General features: G+C 41.3%; 1 protein-coding gene and 1 long non-coding RNA gene across 2 annotated transcripts in view; one reads left to right on the forward strand and one right to left on the reverse strand.

Annotated features, from left to right (window-relative positions):
• LOC126272116 (villin-1) overlaps window positions 1-24,177 on the forward strand; it is a 355,803-nt gene that overhangs the window by 16,138 nt on the left and 315,488 nt on the right. The window lies entirely within an intron of this gene.
• LOC126272117 (uncharacterized) lies at window positions 9,009-22,188 on the reverse strand. Its single transcript, XR_007549182.1, has 2 exons — window positions 19,856-22,188; window positions 9,009-11,392 (listed from the first exon to the last, which is right to left on the reverse strand). It is a non-coding gene; the product is annotated as an uncharacterized LOC126272117 (long non-coding RNA).

Consider the following 24,177-nt stretch of genomic DNA (forward strand, 5'->3'; position numbering starts at 1 on the left):
ATCGTCGGAAGGATTGATTCAGCATATAGCAAAGTCAAAACAGTCTTCGGTGAAATTAAAGTCTAGGGCGTCAGCATTCAGAGTGCAGTGGAAACTCCACTGTTAAACGCAGACAAGAGAGCGGATCGTTGGAAATAATGTATTGAAGGCCTCTAAAGAGAAATGACTTGTCTAAAGGACGTGACAGAAAAAACAAACGGGAGTCGATATGGACGGCATAGGGAATTCACTACTACCCAGAGTTTAACGGAGCTTTGGAAGACTTTCGTTCAAGTTAGGTAGAAGGTACAGTTTACGTTCGACCTGAATTTCTGAAATCGTTTGAGAAAGTGCCAGTCACATGACTATTCAACCTGGTATGTAGAATCCATGAGACTGAAGATATACCATCAGTCATTCTACAATACGTTAGCAACAGGATCCCCAAAATGGCAAGGGCTGATAAGTGCGAAAACGGCCGCACAATCAACTTAACAGGACATGCACTCAAGCTGCTGACGTGATATACAAAAGCAGGAAAATAAAACAGAGGAGCTATTGGATGGTGATTAGTCTGATTTGCGTAAAGACGAAGATAGCAGAGAAGCAGATCTTACTCTGCGCTTGGTAATGAAAACAAGACTTAAGAAAAATAAACATATGTTCATTGGATTTGTCTACTTAGAGAAAAAGCATCTGACGATATACAGTGGTAAAAGATGTTATAAATACTGAGTAAAGAGTAGTAAGTTACAAGGAAAGACGGAAGTGGGGAATACGTACAAATACCAACAAGGAACAATAAGTTTGAGAGACCAAGAACGAAATGCACAGAGGAAGAAAATGTGATGTACGACGTAGTCCTTCACCTCTACTATTCAGTCTACAAGAACCAGTGATGGAATTACAAGAAAGGTTCAGGAATTGGATTAAAATTCAGTTGGAAGAAATTTCCGGTGATGACACTGCTATCCTTTTTGAAACAGAAGTAGCACTACAGGACGTGTTGAATGGAATGAGTAATCTGAGTACAGAACATGGGCTGAGAGTAAACCGAAGAAAGGCGATAATATTGAGAAGTAGCAGAAATGAGATTAACGGTAAACTTACAATCAAAATTGGGCTCCACGAGGTAGACGAAGTCAAGGAATTGCAGCAAAAATAACACATGGTTGACGACGTAAGTAGGACATAGAAAGCAGATTAGCACAGACAAATTCTTGGCCAAAAGAAGAATACCACTATCAAACGTCGGACTTCGCCTGAGGAAGAAATTTCTAAGGATATGCGTTGGAAGTATAGCATTGTATGATATGGATCGTCGTCACTGAGAAAAACGAATGGAAGATAATCGAAGCGTTTGAAACCTGTGACCAAAGTATCCGGATACCTGGCTGAAAATGACTTACAAGTTCGTAGCACCCTCTATCGGTAACACTGGAATTCAATATGGTGTTGGCCCACCCTTGCCTTGATGACAGCTTCCACTCTCGCTGACACACGTTGAGTCAAGTGCAGGAAGGTTTCTTGGGGAATGGCAGTCCATTCTTCACGGAGTGATGCACTGAGGATAGGTATCGATGTTGGTCGGTGAGGACTGACACGAAGTCAGCGTCCCGAAACATCCCAAAGGTGTTATATAGGACTCAGGTCAGGACTCTGTGCAGGTCAGTCCACTACAGGGATGTTATTGTAGTCTAACCACACCGCCACAGGCCGTGCACTGTGAACAGGTGCTCGATCGTGTTGAAAGATGCAATCGCCATCCCCGAATTGCTCTTCAACAGTGGGCAGCAAGAAGGTACTTAACAAAGCAATGTAGGCCTGTGCTGTGAGAGTGCCACGCAAAACAACAAGGGGTGCAATCCCCCTCCATGAAAAACACGGAAACACCGTAACACTACCGCCTTCAAATTTTACTGTTGGCACCATACACGCTGGCAGATGAGGTTCACCGGGCATTCGCCTTACCCACTCCCTGCTATCGGATCGCCACATTGTGTACCATGATACGTCACTCCGCAAAACGTTTTTCCACTGTTCAATAGTCCAATGTTTACGCTCCTTCCTCCAAGCAAGGTGTCATTTGGTACTTACCGGCTTGATGTGTGGCTTATGAGCAGCAGCTCGACCATGAAATTCAAGTTTTCTCACCTCCCTCCTAACTGTCATAATACTTGCAGAGGATCGTGATGCAGTTTGGAATTCCTGTTTGATGGTCTTGATAGATGTCTGTCTATTACACATTACGACTCTCTTCAACTGACGGCGGTCTCTGTCAGTCAACAGACGAAGTCGGCCTATACGTTTTTGCGCTGCACATCTCCCTTCACGTTTACACTTCACTATTACATCGGAAACAGTGGACCTAGGGAAATTCAGGAGTGTGGAAATCATGCGTACAGACGTATGACACAAGTAACACCCAATCACCTGACCACGTTAGAAGTCTGTGAGTTCCGCAGAGCGTCCCATTGTGCTCTCTCACGATGTCTAATGACTACTGAGGCCGCTGATATGGAGTACCTGGCAGTAGGTGGCAGCTTATTGCACCTAACATGGAAAACGTATGTTTTTCTGGGTGTCCGGGTGCTTTTGATCACATAGTGTATTTCCTTACATATCGTCTCATGCCGAAAATTTCGTGTCAATATCTGCTTGTAGGACAATTGTGGCGTCCATTTTACTTTAACGTTCACTGCAGCAGTTTAGGCAGCATTCACCATATGACGGTGTGATATGTTCTGTAGCTGATTCATCACGGCAACAACTGCACCGTCCTCGCACGGGGCAGCCCTAATGCCAGGAACAACAACGTGAGTCAAAGGCTCTCTTGTATAGGTAACGATGGAAGACTGTGGACGTGACGGAACAACTTATCAGCAATCGACTGTATCTGGCGATAAGAATGTAAGTCATGATGGATAACTTTCGAACTATTAGAGTTGTCACTTCTCAATTAGGAATAATTGAATTGCTTAAAGAGGTAAGAAATATTTCCTCGTAAAAGAGGTACGAAATATTTCCTCTTGACTTGATACTCCAGTGTTATCCAGTTACCTTTCAGTGATCCCCTTGTCTTGTCAGACGAATGGTATACTACTTGCATTTGGTCGGATTTGGATAGTTTTGGTCATGAATAAACTAATTCTATGTTAGTAAATAAACATTCTTTTCGGCATGCGCCTAGCAAGTGAGGCAACCGATCAGATTTATTACCAATCCAGAGTACGCAGAATTTCGGGTTAACGTACCACCTCTGATAACAACACGGTTCGTTTGAACGCTACACAGCTACGAAGATTAATTTGGCATGTTACTAGTAGATCTTTCACGTCGAATATTATACCAACATTGACAAAAAAAAAAAAAAATACTACGATGAGGATGAACCCCAATTAAGGGTTGCTGCATCTGTTTTTGACTAATGTTCCAAGTACACTTCACAGTGACCTCTCTTTTCTTGTCTAATAGCTTTTATGTAACGCCACAATGAAGTTCTTAAGTTCACGGGTGCATTCCTAATCAGAAATGCCTAGTCTTTGAATAAGGGCATCACAAATTCTAGGTATTCATTTCAAATTTACTGATGCCCCTTTGCTACGGGCTCTAGTCTCCAGTGCAAGGATGATCTTATTGGTTGGTTGGTTGATTTGGGGGAAGGGTCCAAACAGCGAGGTCACCAGTCCCATCAGACTATAGAAGTGTGGAGAAGGGAGTCGGCCGTGTCCTTTCAAAGGTACCATCCCGGCATTTGCCTGACGCGATTTAGCGAAATCATAAGGATGACATGAAACAGAAATGGGATGAAAGAGTGGCTGTGTTTCTCAATAACACACACAACTCCTCTACTCTAGACTTGGTTACTGACATTCAATCACTTGCCATCGAAGTTAACAAAAAATGGCTCTGAGCACTATGGGACTTAACTTCTGAGGTCATCAGTCTCCTATAACTTAGAACTACTTAAACCTAACTCACCTAAGGACATCACACACATTCATGCTCGAGGCAGGATTCGAACCTGCGACCGTAGCGGTCGAGCGGCTCCAGACTGTAGCGCCTAGAACCGCTCGGCCACTCTGGCCGGCTCGAAGTTAACGTGGGTGTTTTCCCTCACAGGATGTGACAGTCTGCCGTTTCGTGGATCTTGTAGACCATCTCCGCTGACAATATCTCCTCTTGGGAGGCTTCAGTGCTGGTACTATATTGTGGAATTCAGACTCTACATGCTGCAGAGGTCGAGTTTTTGAGAGCCCCATGATGTCTCACGAGCTGCACATTCTCAACATGGGCAATGCATTATTTCAATGCTGTCATGCTCAGCCATAGACCTCTCCTTCTGCTTTGTATCCCTCGTAGATGTTTTTCAGCGATAGCTTACTGACGAACTTCATTCCAGTGACCACTTCCCATTCTGGATCCACCTTCCAGGTGGAGCGGTCTCTGAAATGAATCCACCCACAAGGAATAACAATATTAATGTGCTTATAGTAAACTGCAGGAGCGTCTATAGAAAGGTCCCAGAACTGCTCTCATTAATAAACGGTCACAACGCCCATATAGTACTAGGGACAGAAAGTTGGCTGAAACCAGACGTAAACAGTAATGAAATCCTAAACTCTGATTGGAATGTATACCGCAGAGATAGGCTGGACAGTGAAGGGGGAGGCGTGTTTATAGCGATAAGAAGTGCAATAGTATCGAAGGAAATTGACGGAGATTCGAATTGTGAAATGATTTGGGTGAAGGTCACGGTTAAAGCAGGCTCAGACATGGTAATTGGATGTCTCTATAGGCCCCCGGGCTCAGCAGCTGTTGTGGCTCAGCACCTGAAGAATAATTTGGAAAATATTTCGAGTAGATTTCCCCACCATGTTATAGTTCTGGGTGGAGATTTTAATTTGCCGGATATAGACTGGGAGACTCAGACGTTCATAACGGGTGGCAGGGACAAAGAATCTAGTGAAATATTTTTAAGTGCTTTATCTGAAAACTACCTTGAGCAGTTAAATAGAAAACCGACTCGTGGCGATAACATATTAGACCTTCTGGTGACAAACAGACCCGAACTATTTGAATCAGTTAATGCAGAACAGGGAATCAGCGATCATAAAGCGGTTACTGCATCGATGATTTCAGCCGTAAATAGAAATATTAAAAAAGGTAGGAAGATTTTTCTGTTTAGGAAAAGTGACAAAGAGCAGGTTTCAGAGTACTTGGTGGCTCAACACAAAAGTTTTGTCTCAAGTACAGACAGTGTTGAGGATCAGTGGACAAAGTTCAAAACCATGGTACAATATGCGTTAGATGAGTATGTGCCAAGCAGGATCGTAAGAGATGGGAAAGAGCCACCGTGGTACAACAACCGAGTTAGAAAACTGCTGCGGAAGCAAAGGGAACTTCACAGCAAACATAAACATAGCCAAAGCCTTGCAGACAAACAAAAATTACGCGAAGCGAAATGCAGTGTGAGGAGGGCTATGCGAGAGGCTTTCAATGAATTCGAAAGTAAAGTTCTATGTACTGACTTGGCAGAAAATCCTAAGAAATTTTGGTCATATGTCAAAGCGGTAGGTGGATCAAAACAAAATGTCCAGACACTCTGTGACCAAAATGGTACTGAAACAGAGGATGACAGACTAAAGGCCGAATTACTAAATGTCTTCTTCCAAAGCTGTTTCACAGAGGAAGACTGCACTGTAGTTCCTTCTCTAGATTGTCGCACAGTTGACAAAATGGTAGATATCGAAATAGACGACAGAGGGATAGAGAAACAATTAAAATCGCTCAAAAGAGGAAAGGCCGCTGGTCCTGATGGAATACCAGTTCGATTTTACACAGAGTACGCGAAGGAACTTGCCCCCCTTCTTGCAGCGGTGTACCGTAGGTCTCTAGAAGAGCGAAGCGTTCCAAAGGATTGGAAAAGGGCACAGGTCATCCCCGTTTTCAAGAAGGGACGTCAAACAGATGTGCAGAACTATAGACCTATATCTCTAACGTCGATCAGTTGTAGAATTTTGGAACACGTATTATGTTCGAGTATAATGTGTTTTCTGGAGACTAGAAATCTACTCTGTAGAAATCAGCATGGGTTTCGAAAAAGACGATCGTGTGAAACCCAGCTCTCGCTATTCGTCCACGAGACTCAGAGGGGCTTAGACACGGGTTCACAGGTAGATGCCGTGTTTCTTGACTTCCACAAGGCGTTTGACACAGTTCCCCACAGTCGTTTAATGAACAAAGTAAGAGCATACGGACTATCAGATCAATTGTGTGATTGGATTGAGGAGTTCCTAGATAACAGAACGCAGCATGTCATTCTCAATGGAGAGAAGTCTTCCGAAGTAAGAGTGATTTCAGGTGTGCCCCAGGGGAGTGTCATAGGACCGTTGCTATTCACAATATACATGAATGACCTGGTGGATGACATCCGAAGTTCACTGAGGCTTTTTGCAGATGATGCTGTGGTGTATCGAGAGGTTGCAACAATGGAAAATTGTACTGAAATGCAGGAGGATCTGCAGCGAATTGACGCATGGTGCACGGAATGGCAATTGAATCTCAATGTAGACAAGTGTAATGTGATGCGAATACATAGAAAGATAGGTCCCTTATCATTTAGCTACAAAATAGCAGGTCAGCAACTGGAAGTAGTTAATTCCATAAATTATCTGGGAGTACTCATTAGGAGTGATTTAAAATGGAATGATCATATAAAGTTGATCGTCGGTAAAGCAGATGCCAGACTGAGATTCATTGGAAGAATCTTAAGGAAATGCAATCCGACAACAAAGGAAGTAGGTTACAGTACGCTTGTTCGCCCAATGCTTGAATACTGCTCAGCAGTGTGGGATCCGCACCAGGTAGGGTTGATAGAAGAGATAGAGAAGATCCAATGGAGAGCAGCGCGCTTCGTTACAGGATCATTTAGTAATTGCGAAAGCGTTACGGAGATGATAGATAAACTCCAGTGGAAGACTCTGCAGGAGAGACGCTCAGTAGCTCGGTACGGGCTTTTGTTAAAGTTTCGAGAACATACCTTCACCGAAGAGTCAAGCAGTATATTGCTCCCTCCTACGTATATCTCGCGAAGAGACCAGAGCGATTAGAGCCCACACAGAAGCATACCGACAATCCTTCTTTCCACGAACAATACGAGACTGGAATAGAAGGGAGAACCGATAGAGGTACTCAGGGTACCCTCCGACACACACCGTCAGGTGGCTTGCGGAGTATGGATGTAGATGTAGATGTAGATGTAGATGATCAGCAGAACTAACTGGCAACTCTTCAGCCAGCTAGCTGTGTTTGACTACCGAGCTAGCGTCTAGGAATGGGTGAAGCACATTACACGTGTGATCCACCATGCCACCGACTTATCCATCTCGCAGTCGTCCGGTCATCTCATGTGGCAGCCTGCACCTCGGTGGATACAGGAATGCCGCTCAGTCACCCCATCAGCGGTGTGGCTCTGCGACGGTTTCGGTGCCTCCCAACGGCGGAAAACCTGGAAGGTTTTGGAGTCAGGAAAGCCGAAGTTCGACGCATAATCACGGAGAACAACAAAATATCATAGCACTGATCTTGAATTCTCGTACAAGTGGAGTGGACGAGAAATTATGGGAAGCCATCAGGAGGATGTCTGTAAATGCAGTTGGTTGCCTATAACAGCGGAAATGTCTCCATATAATGCCCAAATATCGCCTAAACAATGGCAGAACATTTTGTGATTACTGCCACGACCACATCCTGCAGCATGCAGCGGAACTTTCAAAGAATTCCGAAGGAAAGCGCCTTACAATCTTTCAATGCGGTATGACGGACAGGACAGTTTCAAAAATGTGGAAGGAGGCAATTTTGATAGCTATCCTCAAAACTGGAAAGGGCAGACGTGTCCCAGTAGTTACGGGACGTCGCCTTAACGGACTGTGAAAGAAAGCCCTTAAAGCGAATGGTAGGCCGTCGTCTGGTCTGGATGTTAGAGACAAGGGAGCTCTATAGCCGTTCTCAGTGTGGACTCAGGATATATCGCTCCACTGTCAGTAACTTGATCCTGCTAGAGACGACTATCCAGCAGACTTTCCTATGTAAGCACCATTGCATAGGAGTATCTTCCACCATCAATAATAGCGCGTACGACACTACTTGGAGGCACAATATGCTCAGTCAACTTCGCCAATGGGCTTTCGTGGCCACCTCCTCATAATCATTCGGACCTTCTTATCCAAACGCTTTTTAGGGACCTGGTTGGTGATGTGTTGTCATATAGTTTTGAGCAGCAGACAGCTGTTTTCGAGGGACGTGTTTCCTCCTTGCCATAGCTATTAATAGTATAATGTCACAGGTAAGGATCCTGTGCAATGCTCCTTGTTTGTGGACGGTTTTACAGTTCCTTCTCGAACTGTGTGTGTGTGTGTGTGTGTGTGTGTGTGTGTGTGTGTATTCAAAACAGTCGTGGTTACGACATCTACATAGTCTTGAAAGCGCTTGAAAGTCTTTATCGTCACCGCTTTTGCGTTTTACTTTCTGTCTTTAATTGGGATTTAATTAATTCAGATCTCAAGTGGCACGTAAAATACCATTGCGTAATATTTGCTTTACTTTCAGCAGTGATAAACGTAATAACTGGGGTCCAAAATTATCTTTGAATTATTCAACCAATTCTGCCTTTAATACAAATGTTAAAATATTGAAAAATCTCAAGCATTTATTTACTATTACTTTCAGATTAATAGTAGCCCACAGTTTTCTTGGAAAATTCGTTTGGTTTAATTCCCTTCCCGCGTCAGTACTGACTTGAACTGTCTGAATCTTAAACTTCGAAAAGACGATCGGACTTCTGGACAAATGAAGGTGATTGAAGGTTCTATCAAAATTAATGAATGGAACTTAATACTTCCGTAATTTATAACTGGAACACTACATCCAGACGAAAAACTTCAATATTTAATTATTTAGGTTTTATAATAATTCTGAACTTCCATCCTTACATAATTGGACAGGGAATTCTGAAGGATAAAATCAGGCAACAATTAACGCTTTCACTTTAATCGCTCCATACAGCTAGATACAAAATATAATACGACAACTCATGTTAAATCCCATCCAGACCAACGAACGCGAATGAAAATGCGTTCCTTTTATTATAGGACACAAGAGTGTTCTTGTCCTCTTTCTTGTGCTTCACTGTAATCGTCGTACAGTGTTTATGATGGTCGCTACCTTTTTTACAGACGACAAATATTTCACATATTAATTATTGTTTAAATTCATATTAATTACAATAACTAAGACTTGAAAGAAAAGAAGGGGGGAAATGTCTTCAAATATGTCTTCAACACCTTACATGCCCCCTTTGAATTTTTTGCTCCGAGTGACTCTTCGCATCTGAGAACAACTTACAACATGAAATTAGTTTCATTTAACATTTGAGTGTTAGTTGGTCAAGAGTGTTACACTGACATTAACAAGTATTTTCAGTAGATAAATGTTGCGGTGTGATTACATTTTGCCTCAAGTGACTGTTTACGGCTTCAGATCAACTGAGGATACTGAAATTATTTATATTGCCTTATGAAGTGTTAGATTGCGCCTCTTCACTGAAGTCGGTTTTACAACTTGCGCCCCGACAATTTTAGTCGTCCACTTCTTCAGGCGCGGTTCACTCTGTGAAAAAGGGGCATCCAAAAAGCAGGGATGGACGTACAGTCTCTAGTAGTTAGTTTAAATTGACATTTGCATCTGATGTGCATATAGTGTTACAAAATATACAGAAGCGCCAAAGAAACTGGTATAGGCATTCGTACTCAAGTACTGAGATATGTAAACAGGCAGAATGCGGCGCTGTGGTCGCAACGCCTATATAAGGCGTCAAAGGTCTGGCGCAGTTGTTAGATCGGTTATTGTTGCTACAATGGAAGGTTATCAAGATTTAAGTGAGTTTGAACGTCGTGTTATAGTCAGCGAACGGGCGATGGAACACAGCATATCCGAGGTAGCGATGAACTGTGGATATTCTCGTACGATCATTTCACGAGTGTACCGTGAATGTCAGGAATTCGATAAAACATCAAACCTGCGGCCTGAAAAAGATCCTGTAAGAACGGGAGCATAACCTTTCAACGTCACAGAAGTGCAGCGCTTACACAAATTGCTGCAGATTTCAATGCTGGGCCTTGAACAAGGGTCAACGAAACATCATCGATATGGGCTTTCGCAGCCGGAGCCCACTCGTGTACTCTTCATGACTGCACGACACAAAGTTTTACGCCTTGCCTGGACCCGTCAACATCGACAATGGACTGTTGATGACTGGAAACATGTTGCCTGGTTGTACGGGTCTCGTTTCAAATTGTCTAGAGGGGATGAACGTGTACGGGTGTGGAGACAACTTCATGAATCCATGGACCCTGCATGTCAGGAAAGGACTGTTCATGCTGGTGGAGGTTCTGTAATGGTTTGCGGCGTGTGCAGTTGGAGTGATATGGGGCCTCTGATATGTCTGGATACGACGCGGACACGTGACACAAACGAAAGCATTCTGACTGGTCACCTGCATCCATTCATGTCCATTGGGCATTCCGACGGACGTGGGGAATTCCAGCAGGACAATGCGACAGCCCACACATCCGGAATTGCTATAGAGAGGCCCCAGAAACACTCTTCTGAGTTTAAATACTTCCGCTTGCTAGCAAAATCCCCAGACAGAACATTATTGAGCATATCTGGGCTGTCTTGCAACGTGCTGTTCATAAGAGATCTCTACCCCATCGTACTCTTACGGATTTATGGACAGCCCTGCAGGATCCATGGTGTCAATTCCCTCCAACACTCCAGCAGTACTTCAGACGTTACTCTAGTCTGTGCCACGTCCTGTTGTGACACTTCCGCGTGCTGGGGGAGAGGGAGTACACGATATTAGGCAGGTGTACCAGTTTCTTTGGCTCTTCAGTGTATATCGGGAATACATAAATACAATTTTACAATAGTCGTGGATTATTGTTGTTACTACAAGGTGTTAAAGACACTTCCGTTACAAGCACAGCACTAATTTTAGGTGCGTGCTAAATTTTATAGTCTCTTTGCATTTCGAAAATAGTGAAAACTTTACATGTGATAATATCTTTGCTCATTTTAGAACGGTAGGTTTTCGATTAGCTGTACAAAATTTCAGAAGTTCCTTAGCGTGGAATACATTAACTTTTATAGATTTTTTTTATTGTGATGAACTGGTGGTTCTTGACGAAGCCGTCGAGATAGGTGGAGCTGCGACAGCTCGCCGAACAGCTGATAAGACGACGTTAGGACCCTCGAATTCGTACAGCAACACAGGTAGGTCAGCAGAGATGCCGAAGGAAGTGGACAGGCCTCAGGGATGCCGGACGGTGATCTTCCGATGGTCAGGCATCATCTGGCGTTCATGAAATATAATCGATTGGCATTAATATACACACAAAGTTTGGTGTTTTTGCTGAAAAGACCTTTGATTACTCCACATTTCACATAGGGATGCTCTTGTCATGTTTGTGTAATTGTTTATCGTGACAGTTTTTTTATTGGCAGCATAGTTGTTTGCGTTCTAAATTCTATAAGGAGTGCTGTTGTACGCGAATTTTCGATTGCTTTTAGCAGCGCATTCGTACTCGAAGAGTCTCCATATTTAAGTTCGCCATTGAGTGGGCTGTATCTGGCGGGAACACTATGCAATCAAACGGCTCTCATTCTACCAGAATTTTACCAGCAGCGTATTGTCGTCTCCCAAAGTTTGGATTGCAACAGAAAGTTCAGCAAAACATCGGTTTAGGTTCCATTCAGGAGTTCTTTCACACGATGCTACTGTCGCTCACGAACTTCGGCACTTCACATCAGGGATTTGTTGTACATTCCCAACGTTAGTAATATCACATGATTCGAGTACCACTCAAAAGTTCACGTACTAAGTCTTTCAATGGAAGTCTTGAATAGCTCTGACTTTGACGTAATTCACCAATAGGTATCATTTAGAATGTGAGGTTTTTACGTGTCACATTTTGGAATTGTGCTACTATAGGATGGATGTACACAGTCTACGACAGTTGCTTTGTGAGTTGTGCAGTGTTTGTAATCATATAATTCACAGGAAACGTATCTAATGTCAATTGATTACTAATTTCAAAATATTTACATTATTAGAGGGTGTATACGCGGACAAGAAAAAAATTCCCGGGTTTCCCGGTTAAAAAGCGCATTTTCCCCACATGAAAATACGCTTCTTCCACAGTGAAAAATGCACACTTTCCATGATAAGTGACAGTATACTTTCCCTCTAAGCTATAAAAATATCAATTATTTCAATGGTAAAGATTTTGTACACGAGCGTAGAACTTCCCGGCACTTCAGAGAACGAAAAAAGAACTCGGCAAAAAAGAAAAGGTTTGGAAAAATCTTCAATGTGCAGCAGTATTTACGCTGCGTTATTTTCGTATTCGTATTACGAAAGTATAGATTCGAATTCCACCGAACACTGCACGTTAGTTTCCGAAGCACTGAAATCGAGATTGAAATGCACTTTTGTAAGCTCATATCACGTGATCTCGCCAATGATAGCAGATGTTCAGAGCATAGGATACGTGATATAGACAGCCAATAGCGACATCACTGTTAAGTAGCGTCAACACACAAATGGGAAAAGTTAATGGTTTAAATTAATGTACATAGTTTAGCTACAAGGAAAGCTAAGCTTTCACGTGTAATATTGGTCTTTTTGCGTGTGTTAGACTTTAAGGTACGTCACACAAATGTGGCAGTAAAATTTCAAATAATGACATTTATGCCTCGTCTTCCGGGCTCGAAATTCTTCTAAGTGGCTGGTCGTCAATGTGTTAAGTTTTAAATGATAGTCAAACGCTCTGTGGTTTAAGAAATTCATTGCACATTCTCACACGTAACGTACGTCATCTTGCTTAAAAGAAATTTTACTTTGAAAGTAACGCTTTTCAAAGTACCATTCACAATATTTTCCCGCGACTTGCTACAATTAGGTTCGTTGCAGCAGTTGCCAGAGAGCGCTAGGAAACAGGCGTTACTTTGCGTGGGCAGCTACGATGACGTAGCCCATATGTTGTTGTTGTGGTCTTCAGTCCTGAGACTGGTTTGATGCAGCTCTCCATGCTACTCTATCCTGTGCAAGCTTCTTCATCTCCCAGTACCTACTGCAACCTACATCCTTCTGAATCTGCTTAGTGTACTTATCTCTCGGTCTCCCTCTACGATTTTTACCCTCCACACTGCCCTCCAATGCTAAATTTGTGATCCCTTGATGCCTCAAAACATGTCCTACCAACCGATCCCTTCTTCTAGTCAAGTTGTGCCACAAACTTCTCTTCTCCCCAATCCTATTCAATACCTCCTCATTAGTTACGTGATCTATCCACCTTATCTTCAGTATTCTTCTGTAGCACCACATTTCGAAAGCTTCTATTCTCTTCTTGTCCAAACTAGTTATCGTCCATGTTTCACTTCCATACATGGCTACACTCCAAACAAATATTTTCAGAAATGACTTCCTGACACTTAAATCTATATTCTATGTTAACAAATTTCTCTTCTTCAGAAACGCTTTCCTTGCCATTGCCAGTCTACATTTTATATCCTCTCTACTTCGACCATCATCAGTTATTTTACTTCCTAAATAGCAAAACTCCTTTACTACTTTAAGTGTCTCATTTCCTAATCTAATTCCCTCAGCATCACCCGATTTAATTGGACTACATTCCATTATCCTCGTTTTGCTTTTGTTGATGTTCATCTTATATCCTCCTTTCAAGACACTGTCCATTCCGTTCAACTGCTCTTCCAAGTCCTTTGCCGTCTCTGACAGAATTACAATGTCATCGGCGAACCTCAAAGTTTTTACTTCGTCTCCATGAATTTTAATACCTACTCCAAATTTTTCTTTTGTTTCCTTTACTGCTTGCTCAATATACAGATTGAATAACGTCGGGGAGAGGCTACAACCCTGTCTCACTCCTTTCCCAACCACTGCTTCCCTTTCATGCCCCTCGACTCTTATGACTGCCATCTGGTTTCTGTACAAATTGTAAATAGCCTTTCGCTCCCTGTATTTTATACCTGCCACCTTTAGAATTTGAAAAAGAGTATTCCAGTCAACATTGTCAAAAGCTTTCTCTAAGTCTACAAATGCTAGAAACGTAGGTTTGCCTTTTCTTAATCTTTCTTCTAAGATAAGTCGTAAGGTCAGTATTGCCTCACGTGTTCCAACATTTCGACGGAATCCAAACTGATCCTCCCCGAGGTCCGCATCTACCAGTTTTTCCATTCGTCTGTAAAGAATTCGCGTTAGTATTTTGCAGCTGTGACTTATTAAACTGATAGTTCGGTAATTTTCACATCTGTCAGCACCTGCTTTCTTTGGGATTGGAATTATTATATTCTTCTTGAAGTCTGAGGGTATTTCGCCTGTCTCATACATCTTGCTCACCAGCTGGTAGAGTTTTGTCATGACTGGCTCTCCCAAAGCCGTCAGTAGTTCTAATGGAATGTTGTCTACTCCGGGGGCCTTGTTTCGACTCAGGTCTTTCAGTGCTCTGTCAAACTCTTCACGCAGTATCGTATCACCCATTTCGTCTTCATCTACATCCTCTTCCATTTCCATAATATTGTCCTCAAGTACATCACCCTTGTATAAACCTTCTATATACTCCTTCCACCTTTCTGCCTTCCCTTCTTTGCTTAGAACTGGGTTGCCATCTGAGCTCTTGATATTCATACACGTGGTTCTCTTCTCTCCAAAGGTCTCTTTAATTTTCCTGTAGGCAGTATCTATCTTACCCCTAGTGAGATAAGCTTCTACATCCTTATATATATACGCTGACGTCATGAAAGAAATAGAACATAAGAGGATGCTGGAGCATCGGAATTCCGTAAACCATATTAAAATTCATAATTCAGCCTAAAGTGTACATTCGTACGTCCTGACTGACAATGAAGTAGGCCCAGCTTGATATTCAACTTTTCAGTGCGATTTTCGGGATTCAAATTTTCTTGAAGTACCAGTACTGTATTATCTCATGTTTGATTCTTTATTATGGCATAGTGCCATACGTGCCAAAAGATGAAAATCAGCACTTGAAATTCAGTGAACGGGTGAAACTAAACAATAGTGTGAAATGAAACAATTCGTTTCTAATAAATTGACTGACTCTGTGAAAAAGATTAATAAAAGCCACGTTTATTTAGCAAACCGATAAACATAACTTCATTGATCTGCAAGGCGATTAATACTTGACTGCCAAAAACGTGGAAAAAAATAATAAAATCAGAAAAACTGAAACTAATAATATATTTTAGCCTTCCGGAATTATAAAAATATTTTTTAATTCACTTGACAGCTCCCAGCCACAGAAATTCCTTTTGTTTTCATTTAACTTGAGAACTGTAAACGAGGAGGAAACAGTAAAATCACTAAACGTTAACACGGCTCACGTGGACACTAAACCCCGCCCCACTGCAACCCAGTCTGCTCTACGCGCGTGAGCCCGCTGGCAACTGCTCGAGCGAACTTAATGTTAGCAGTTGTGACGTCACGCTCATCGGCAGCAGTTTATTGTTATGAACTCTTCCATAGTCTTCGTCCTAAGGCCTCTGACACGTTTTTCTGTTTATGAGTTCTTAACAGTCTAAATTACAAAAATGTAAGTGAAGACTAAAACAAAGAAAAATTCCCGGGATTCTAAAAAATTCACGGCCTTTTCACAGTTTTTTCCCGGGTGAAAACATTACCGGTGTTTTTGCTGGGTTGCCCAGTTGTTCCGGAGCGTATACACCTTGATTATGTACAATGTATCATTCAGGTACGCTTCATATTTTTCGTATAGAGAATTCGTGTTTGGCCTTGTATTTCTGACCTGTGTGGTCGTGCTATACTTTACTGTATTATTTTTGAGTTTTTTGCACCCAGCAAAGAGTTCTTATTTCTAGGTAACAGCTGTTCCAGAGTTTATTAAATTTTTACTCCTTTAACAGGAGAGGTGATATCTAAATACAACAGACTGTGCTGGCACTTAATTCGCAGAATTTTGAAAATACAAGATTTTAAAAAGTAGATATTTGTGCCCTTTTTACTATAATTAGGTAAATACACAGTCATCGTTACACAGTTCATTTAAAACTTATTAAGTATTTTCCACTCACTAAGTAGTACATTTATAACTGAACTTTAAATAAAGCTTTGACTCTAATTTCAGTTTATGCTTTTTCTACTAAAGACTGTTTAGTGACTTTACCTATTCAGAGTCAGAAAGTGGTATTCATATGCAGTACATTGTTATCTTTTCAAGAAGATTCAGAAATGCAATAATTGTAAAACACAAATGCTAACTACAGTTTCTACATTTCTTAACATTTAAATTCCTCTTTACCTCTACCAACCGCACACATCTGAAATTATTCGTTATCATTATTTATTGCAATTTCATAGGCATATCTCCATCAAGTTTCATAAAAACTTAGAATCAGCTTTTTTCGTACTGAAGTACTGGATCGACTCTAGGCATTTCTAATGCATTTAGCATTTTGCTTGATTTACTATACCGTTCCTACTGTCATGGAAACAAGGCAGTTTAAAATGTTCACAAGTTTATACTATAACATGAAATACGCCTTATTATTACGTAGAAATAATAAAATAGACTAAAAATTTTATAACTACTGAATATTTCAGGCCCTGATTTTGATATATTCTGTTAGATTCAAGAAACGCAAGTTAATAACTTCCTTGGTGAGAAATATTCACAACCTTATACGGTACAGTGTTCTTCTTTTCATTATTTATGGGTTCTTTCTTGGTCCAAGGAATACAGTAGGTGGATCGGCAATACGTTTCAATTGGTTTCACTTGCGTATGATATAACTATCCTTTTATTATAGCAGCTTCCTCTGTGGATACTCTTACGTACTTCTACCGCAAGCTATTGAATTCCTTACGTTGGTCCTCACTTTCACACTCAGACTCGGATGATTTGCGTTCCAATAAAGTTTCTGATTGTCTAAAGACAACGCTGTGCATTAAGATTTGAGTTCCTCAGCTGGGTTAAACAACAGGCCACCTTGTGTTGAACCTCAACCCCTGTAAAGCTAATTTTCACTTTCTGATGCTGTTTGGCATTTTGGTTTCTGTTTGAATCAAATATAATACCACTTCCTTCTCATCTACCTTTACAAAACATTTCCCTGCACTGATGTCGATCTTGCGTCCCCCTCTCACAAAAAGCCGATCCTCAGAATGCAACTGATTGATAAATTAACCGCTACAAGGCACGTGCTTTTGAATGCTCCATTTCCTATTACAACCTACTTGTATCTTTTTTCTCTCATGTCTGTTTACAAAAAATCAAAGGAAATTATGTTCACCAAAGCGCTTGTGTCAATAATTACAATGGCAAGTACTTTACCTACTGTTGCAGCAGAAGCAGTTTGACTACTGCATTGTTTTGTTCAAGGCAAGGATTTGGATTTGATAGTAACTCATCACTATAAATCACTATAACAATCCCACCATTGTACCTTATTAAATTAATTTGTGTAATGTATTGCCCGCTACACATACCTCAACCACAGACAAAAGGGCACGATGTGATCGGCATTAGTTTATCAAATGGGGCGTAGATGGTGTGTTAATTTCAGTTACTTCTGTTAATAGCACCGGATGGTTCGGTGGTATCCAGTTTTGAGGATTGTGTTCTGCGGTATGGGATTCTGTTGCCTGTTAGGCAGTTTCTGGCCATGACAAGAATCTACACTGTTATTATTATTATTGTTAGTATTATTATCATTGTTATTACTATTATATTATATCCTGAATTATACTAATTGTCATATTTTCTCTTATTGTTGAACGATGGCCTGTTATTACCATCAGTCTCATGGTTTTGCCTGAAATTATTTTGTTATTTACCATTGCCTTTAGAGTAATGGTTATGGTTGTTATTCTGGTTGTTATATTGTTCTTTTCCCTTATTATAATTATTCCCATTGCCATGATAATATGCTTTCGTATCCTCATGGAGTAGGTCTGTCGAATCTGCAACTGACATCAACTTTTCCATGTCAGTTTCTGGAACATGCAACAATTTTTTCCTCAAGTGCACAGCCGATTTTGCTTTCAGAATTCTTATAAAATCTCTAGTTAAAATTGGATCACCTCAATAACGGATTTTATTTATATATTCCTCAAAGTATCTACGTAGAGTTCCTTGTTTGCTATTGTAGTATTCTGGACTATACACATCTTTTCGCAAGCGTTCCTGATGCCACGGAAACCAATACTTCGTCAGCAAAGCTGTCCCATATTGTTCGTAAGAATCACAACGATCAATTATTTCAGATGCCCATAGGGATCCATCACCCTGTATGTGTCATATGTGTGCCTGTCCATGATTTGGGGAGAACATCACGAAAACTCTTTATAAGCACAACCTGGTGGGGTCCTCCTTTATCATGAAGGAAAATCTCAAACTATCGGTTTTCTTGCATTAGTACTGACGACAGCTATTCGGAACTTCTGCCTCGCAAGGCGAGTATTTTGTACGTGGGCCAATGTGATTCGTTTCATCGCTATAATGTGTGTCAGGTTACGGCGAACCATAAAACACGTCGTGCTACCGCCTACTAGAGCTCGAATCTCGCTTACGTTATTAGGCACAGCTGAAAGGTTTGCTGTAGCTTATTCATACGCGCCTTGACACTTCCTTTCCATTTTGTAATTTTGTTCGTAATGACATATTTAATATGGCCTAATTATGTTTTCACCTTGTCGTTCACTTCTAAATGGTTTTGCTATACCTTCTGCACTCACTTTTGGACTACAGTTTTCAACTCATTTCTCAAAGATTAGTGGAATTGCGCATCGTTTCGGTGCAGTCAGCTAACGAATTCTTTGTTAATCGTATTACTTTGGCCAGCTAAAGGTTCTGTAACTTGTTCATCTTCCTTTTGTAGCCAACTAAAAAAGTCATCATTTATGTGACTACTCTGGGCCCCTAAATCTTCTGTATTTTGTAGCTCAGTTGGAGAGTCTTTTAATTCTTTATCTCGGATTGTAGTTGGGTTACCGATTTGGGTAAGCCTTTATATATAAGTTTCAAGCTAGGCAATTGCTTTGTGATTGTTCTGAAAACCTGAGGTTAGTTTAGTGACTGAGCGGATTGCCAAACGTTCCAAATAATTTTATATACACTGTCTGCTCATTAACTAAGAGCTCAAAATTTTCATTCGTGTGAACAACATGTTCAAGACTTTTGTTCAATTGCCTTATGTGCTCGCTCGCCAGTTGTAAGGAATTTTGCTATAACAACTTGGCTAAACGTTTACATTATTCAGCGAATAAACCTGGCGCGAGAGAAGGTAATTCCACCAGGTTTACTTCGCAATTAGCGGCAGAACTTGTACTTTCTATTTCGTGATCAGGAATCCGCCGATCTTCAGCGTCTGATTCCTGATTGTATATATTGGTATTTTCCGTATTAGGGTTCATTTTTCCTGTCTTTTTCCATTTACTATTAACTGGGATTGTGTGTCAAATCTGCAACTGCTATTTATTCAAACGTGAGTTTTATTACACAAGATTGAGTACTTCTTACTAGTAACATGATTTAGCAAGAAACCAGTCTAGTGGTGGTGGGACACGATGCCTTATTAGTGCCTAGTGTCTGCCATTTTATGGTGCGTAACTTTAACGATATTCTTACAAATATCTTCACACGCTTCGTTTCGCACAATTCACAAAATGATAAAATAAGAAAAGGCTATCATCAGCCGCTTTTGCAATCCTAACCTCGACTCACAAAGATTTGCTCAAGAAAAGCAGCTTCCTTACCTTCGAGATTGCGATCGAGAGCAGCGGTTATTTCTTGATTTTGGTACTTCGAATAATCTTCTTTCCTTTTCCTCTCAGTTGGTTTGGTTCTTTCACCTCATTCAGGGTTGAAAACATGAAAAATAAGACATATACATGATTACAGAATAGAAATTTACAAAGAAATTGTACAATATCTATATTTTTAAGACTTTATTTTTATTATTATTATTGGCAGTCCTCGTCTGAGATCGCCAACTTTAGTCTCACCGCTTTCGAGTTTTATTTCCTGTCTTTAACAGGGACTTGATAAATTCAGATCTCAATTGGCACGTAAAATACCATTGTGTGCTATTTACTTCACTTGCGGCAACGATAAACGTAACAACTGTGGCCCAAAAGTTATCTTTGACTTATTCTTTTAAAAAATTGTTAAGCTAGTGAAAAACCTCAAACATTTATTTACTGTTGCTTTCAGGATAATAACAGCCTACAGTTTGCTTGGAAGCAATTCATTTGGTTTAATTCTGTCTCCAGGTTCATACTGACTTTCACAGTATGAGTTTTGAAGTTCGTAAAGATGATCGGACTTCTGAGACAAATGAAAGTGATTGCAAGTGCTATTGTATTTAATGAATGAAACTTAATACTACCGCAACTGGCAACTGTAATTAAACACTAAACCCAAACGAAAAGCTTCCGAATTTAATTACCTTAAGTTTTGTAATGGTTCTGGACATTCGCCTATAAATAACTAGAAAGGAAATTCTGAAGTAAAAAATCAGGTTAAAATGAAACTCTCACTTTAACTGCTCCACGGACCTATCTACAAAATACAGTGTGACAACTCACGTTAAATCTCATCACATCAGCGAATGCGAATGAAGACGGAATAGCTGATTTCGCCATTGTTTGTTCCTTTTATAATAGAGTGCACATGAGTATCTTTGTCCTCTTTCTTGTACTTTACAGTGATCGTCGTACAAATTTTATGATGATCTCAGCGTTTTATACAGATGATAAATATCTCCCGTATTAATTACTGTTTAACTTCATTTTAATTACAATAATTATGAATTAAATAAAAAAGGAGGGTTGTCTTTAAGTGTGGTTGTGACGCCGTAAGTCTTAGTGCCTTGGTCACAGATCTTCGGTAGAGGACGGGGAGCGTCTCCTGCAGTCTCATGCGACTTTTGTGTGATCGCGGCAAGACTATGGCTCTGCACTGCACGTATCAGCGATATCTCTCTGTTGAAGATCATTGATCCTATACACCATGAGGGGATCAGGCCGACCACGGCTGGTTAAGGAACCGCTGCATATCTAATCTCTGTGTTAACGCTGGGGAATCGCCACTCATCGCCACTCTCATGGCATATAAGGTCCTCACTGCTCCCACTTCACCAGCACGCCATGCTGTTGTTCGTCCAGCTATGGAACAGCTTTTCTCCAAACGCCAATGAGCATAAGGCCGTTTGTGATTCCCGTGAGACGTGTGGTGGAGTCACTTAGTGTGGAGCAAGTGCACTCCCAAATCCAGGGTTGGAACCGACTGCCACGCTGGTTACTGCACAGGCACAGAGCAATTTTAGATTTACAGAGTTAGTACGTCACAGGAGAGGACACACTCCTGTATCCTTTTTACTACCACATTTTAGGATATTTTAAATGAGCGAACAACTACATGGCTGTATTTATGAAGGATTCTAAGTAGGGACTTCGTTGGATGCTGTTTTGCTTTCGCTGATCGTGGCCTCAAGATCCGATTGTCTAAAGTATTCACTGTATTTGACGCAAAATTGCGAGCGATCTTGAGGGCATTGGAACAGACGAGATGTGTTACACCTGCTAAGTTCCTCGCCCGTTCAGATTCTTTTTTTCAACAACACTTCTATCCATAAGGTGAAGCAATCCAGAATACCCAGGATGCCCTTCTCCACCTATAAGGGTTGGGGACGGAAGTGTATTTCTGTTGAGTGCCAGTGAATACAGATATTAAGGGCGACGAACTGACAGATGTAACGGTCAAGGAATAGGCATGGGTTAAAACGGATACCGGTATTTTAGTTCTAAGAAACCGGTATTTTTCGGTAATTGTTTTCGTGATTTGTTTGCCCTCGGTTATAACAGGTGTTTTTATTTTTTACTAATAACTGGGTAAAGAAACCGAACATAAGTTAGCCATATCGGCAGTGCTAAAATTTTTAGTTTGATTAAACTTTTTTAAAGAACGAGTAATTTTTATTCGTTAATTTGTATGATTTTGGAATATTATGTTATAGAAAATAATGGAAAGCGATCGGTGTCATTCTAATAACAATGCCGACAGAAACGAGCAACAAACACGTGGCAAAAGAATTGGAACAGTGCTGCTGAGACAGCAATGTACCTTTTACCACGTGGCGTGACCTATTAAGTGGAACGCGTATACGTGCAGTGCGCAAGACTTGCCTCCTCTGGTCTGAATGGTAGTTTTTCAACGCCGTAGACGGACATCAGAGATGTTTCAAAATCCCTAATCTGGAATTATTTTGCGAAGTGCGGTACGAATGAAGTACACTGCTCCATTTGCTTTAAAAGATTAAAACAGGAGGAACTACAACAAACTTGCGACATAATGTAAACAGAAAATTTAAAACGTAACAATTCATTCATAGTTTATAATAAAAATACACTACTGGCCATTAAAATTGCTACAGCACGAAGATGACGTGCTACAGACGCGAACTTTAACCAACAGGAAGAAGATGCTGTATACGCAAATGATTAGCTTTTCAGAGCTTTCACATAAGGCTGGCGCCGGTGGTGACACCTACTACGTGCTGACATGAGGAAAGTTTCTAACCGATTTCTCATACACAAACAGCAGTTGACCGGCGTTGCCTGGTGGAACGTTGTTGTGATGCCTCGTGTAAGGAGGAGAAATGTGCACCATCATGTTTCTGACTTTGATAAAGGTCGGATTGTTCCCTATTGCGACTGCGGTTTATCGTATCGCGACGTTGATGCTGGCGTTGGTCGAGATCCAGTGACTGTTAGCAGAATATGGAATCGGTGGGTTCAGGAGGGTAATACGGAACGCCGTGCTGGATCCCAACAGCCTCGTATCACTAGCAGTCGAGATGACAGGCATCTTATCCGCGTGCCTGTAACGGATCGTGCACCCACGCCTCGATCCCTGAGTCAACAGATGGGGACTTTTGCTAGACAACAACCACCTGCACGAACAGTTCGACGACGTTTGCAGCAGCATGGACTATCAGCTCGGAGACCATGGCTGCGGTTACCCTTGACGTTGCATCAGAGACAGGAGCGCCTGCGATGGTGTACTCAACAACGAACCTGGCTGCACGAATGGCAAAACGTCATTTTTTCCGATGTTTATAGCATCATGATGGTCGCATCCGTGTTTGGCGACATCGCAGTGAACGCACATTGGAAGCGTGTATTTGTCATCGCCATACTGGCGTATCACCCGGCTTGAAGGTATGGAGTGCCATTGGTTACACGTCTCGGTCACCTCTTGTTCGCATTGACGGCACTTTGAACAGTTGACGTTACATTTCAGATGTGTTATGACCCGTGGCTCTCCCTTCATTCGATCCCTGCGAAACCCTACACTTCAACAGTATAATGCACGACCGCATGTTGCAGGTCCTGTACGGTCCTTTCTGGATACAGAAAATGTTCGACTGCTGCCCTGGCCAGCACATTCTCCAGATCTTTCACCAATTGAAAACGTCTGGTTACCGAGCAAATGGCTCGTCACAACACACCAGTCACTTCTCTTGATGAACTGTGGTATCGTGTTGAAGCTGCATGGGCAGCTGTACCAGTACACGCCATCCAAGCTCAGGCGTATCAAGGCCGTTATCGAGGCCAGAGGTGGTTGTTCTGAGTACTGATTTCTCAGGATCTATGCACCCAAATTGCGTGAAAATGCAATCACATGTCAGTTCTAGTATAACATATTTGTCCAATGAATACCCGTTTATCATCTGCATTTCTTCTTGGTGTAGCAATTTTAATGGCCAGTAGTGTAGAAAGCGGCTAATCTTCTGCCTGTCTCTCCACAACGTGCCTTTATCTGCTTTTATCCCTTGAAAACGGACAAATTAACGGGAAAGTCGGAGATCTCATCCTCTGTTTTCGCCCTTTAGCACTTACTATATATAATGACCGGAAAGCGGTATGATTCCCGATTACAACATGATTTTTGAGCAGAGTGTCAAAAAAATAGAATAAATTTTTTGGAGTCGTCAACCAATTACCACTTTTAGAGAAAAGCAGCTGATGATGAACGTACTTTCATTTGCTTATTTAATTAAATACTTTGGTTCTAT

The sequence above is a fragment of the Schistocerca gregaria genome, chromosome 5 (genome assembly GCF_023897955.1).
Source record: "Schistocerca gregaria isolate iqSchGreg1 chromosome 5, iqSchGreg1.2, whole genome shotgun sequence".
NCBI lineage: Eukaryota > Metazoa > Arthropoda > Insecta > Orthoptera > Acrididae > Schistocerca > Schistocerca gregaria.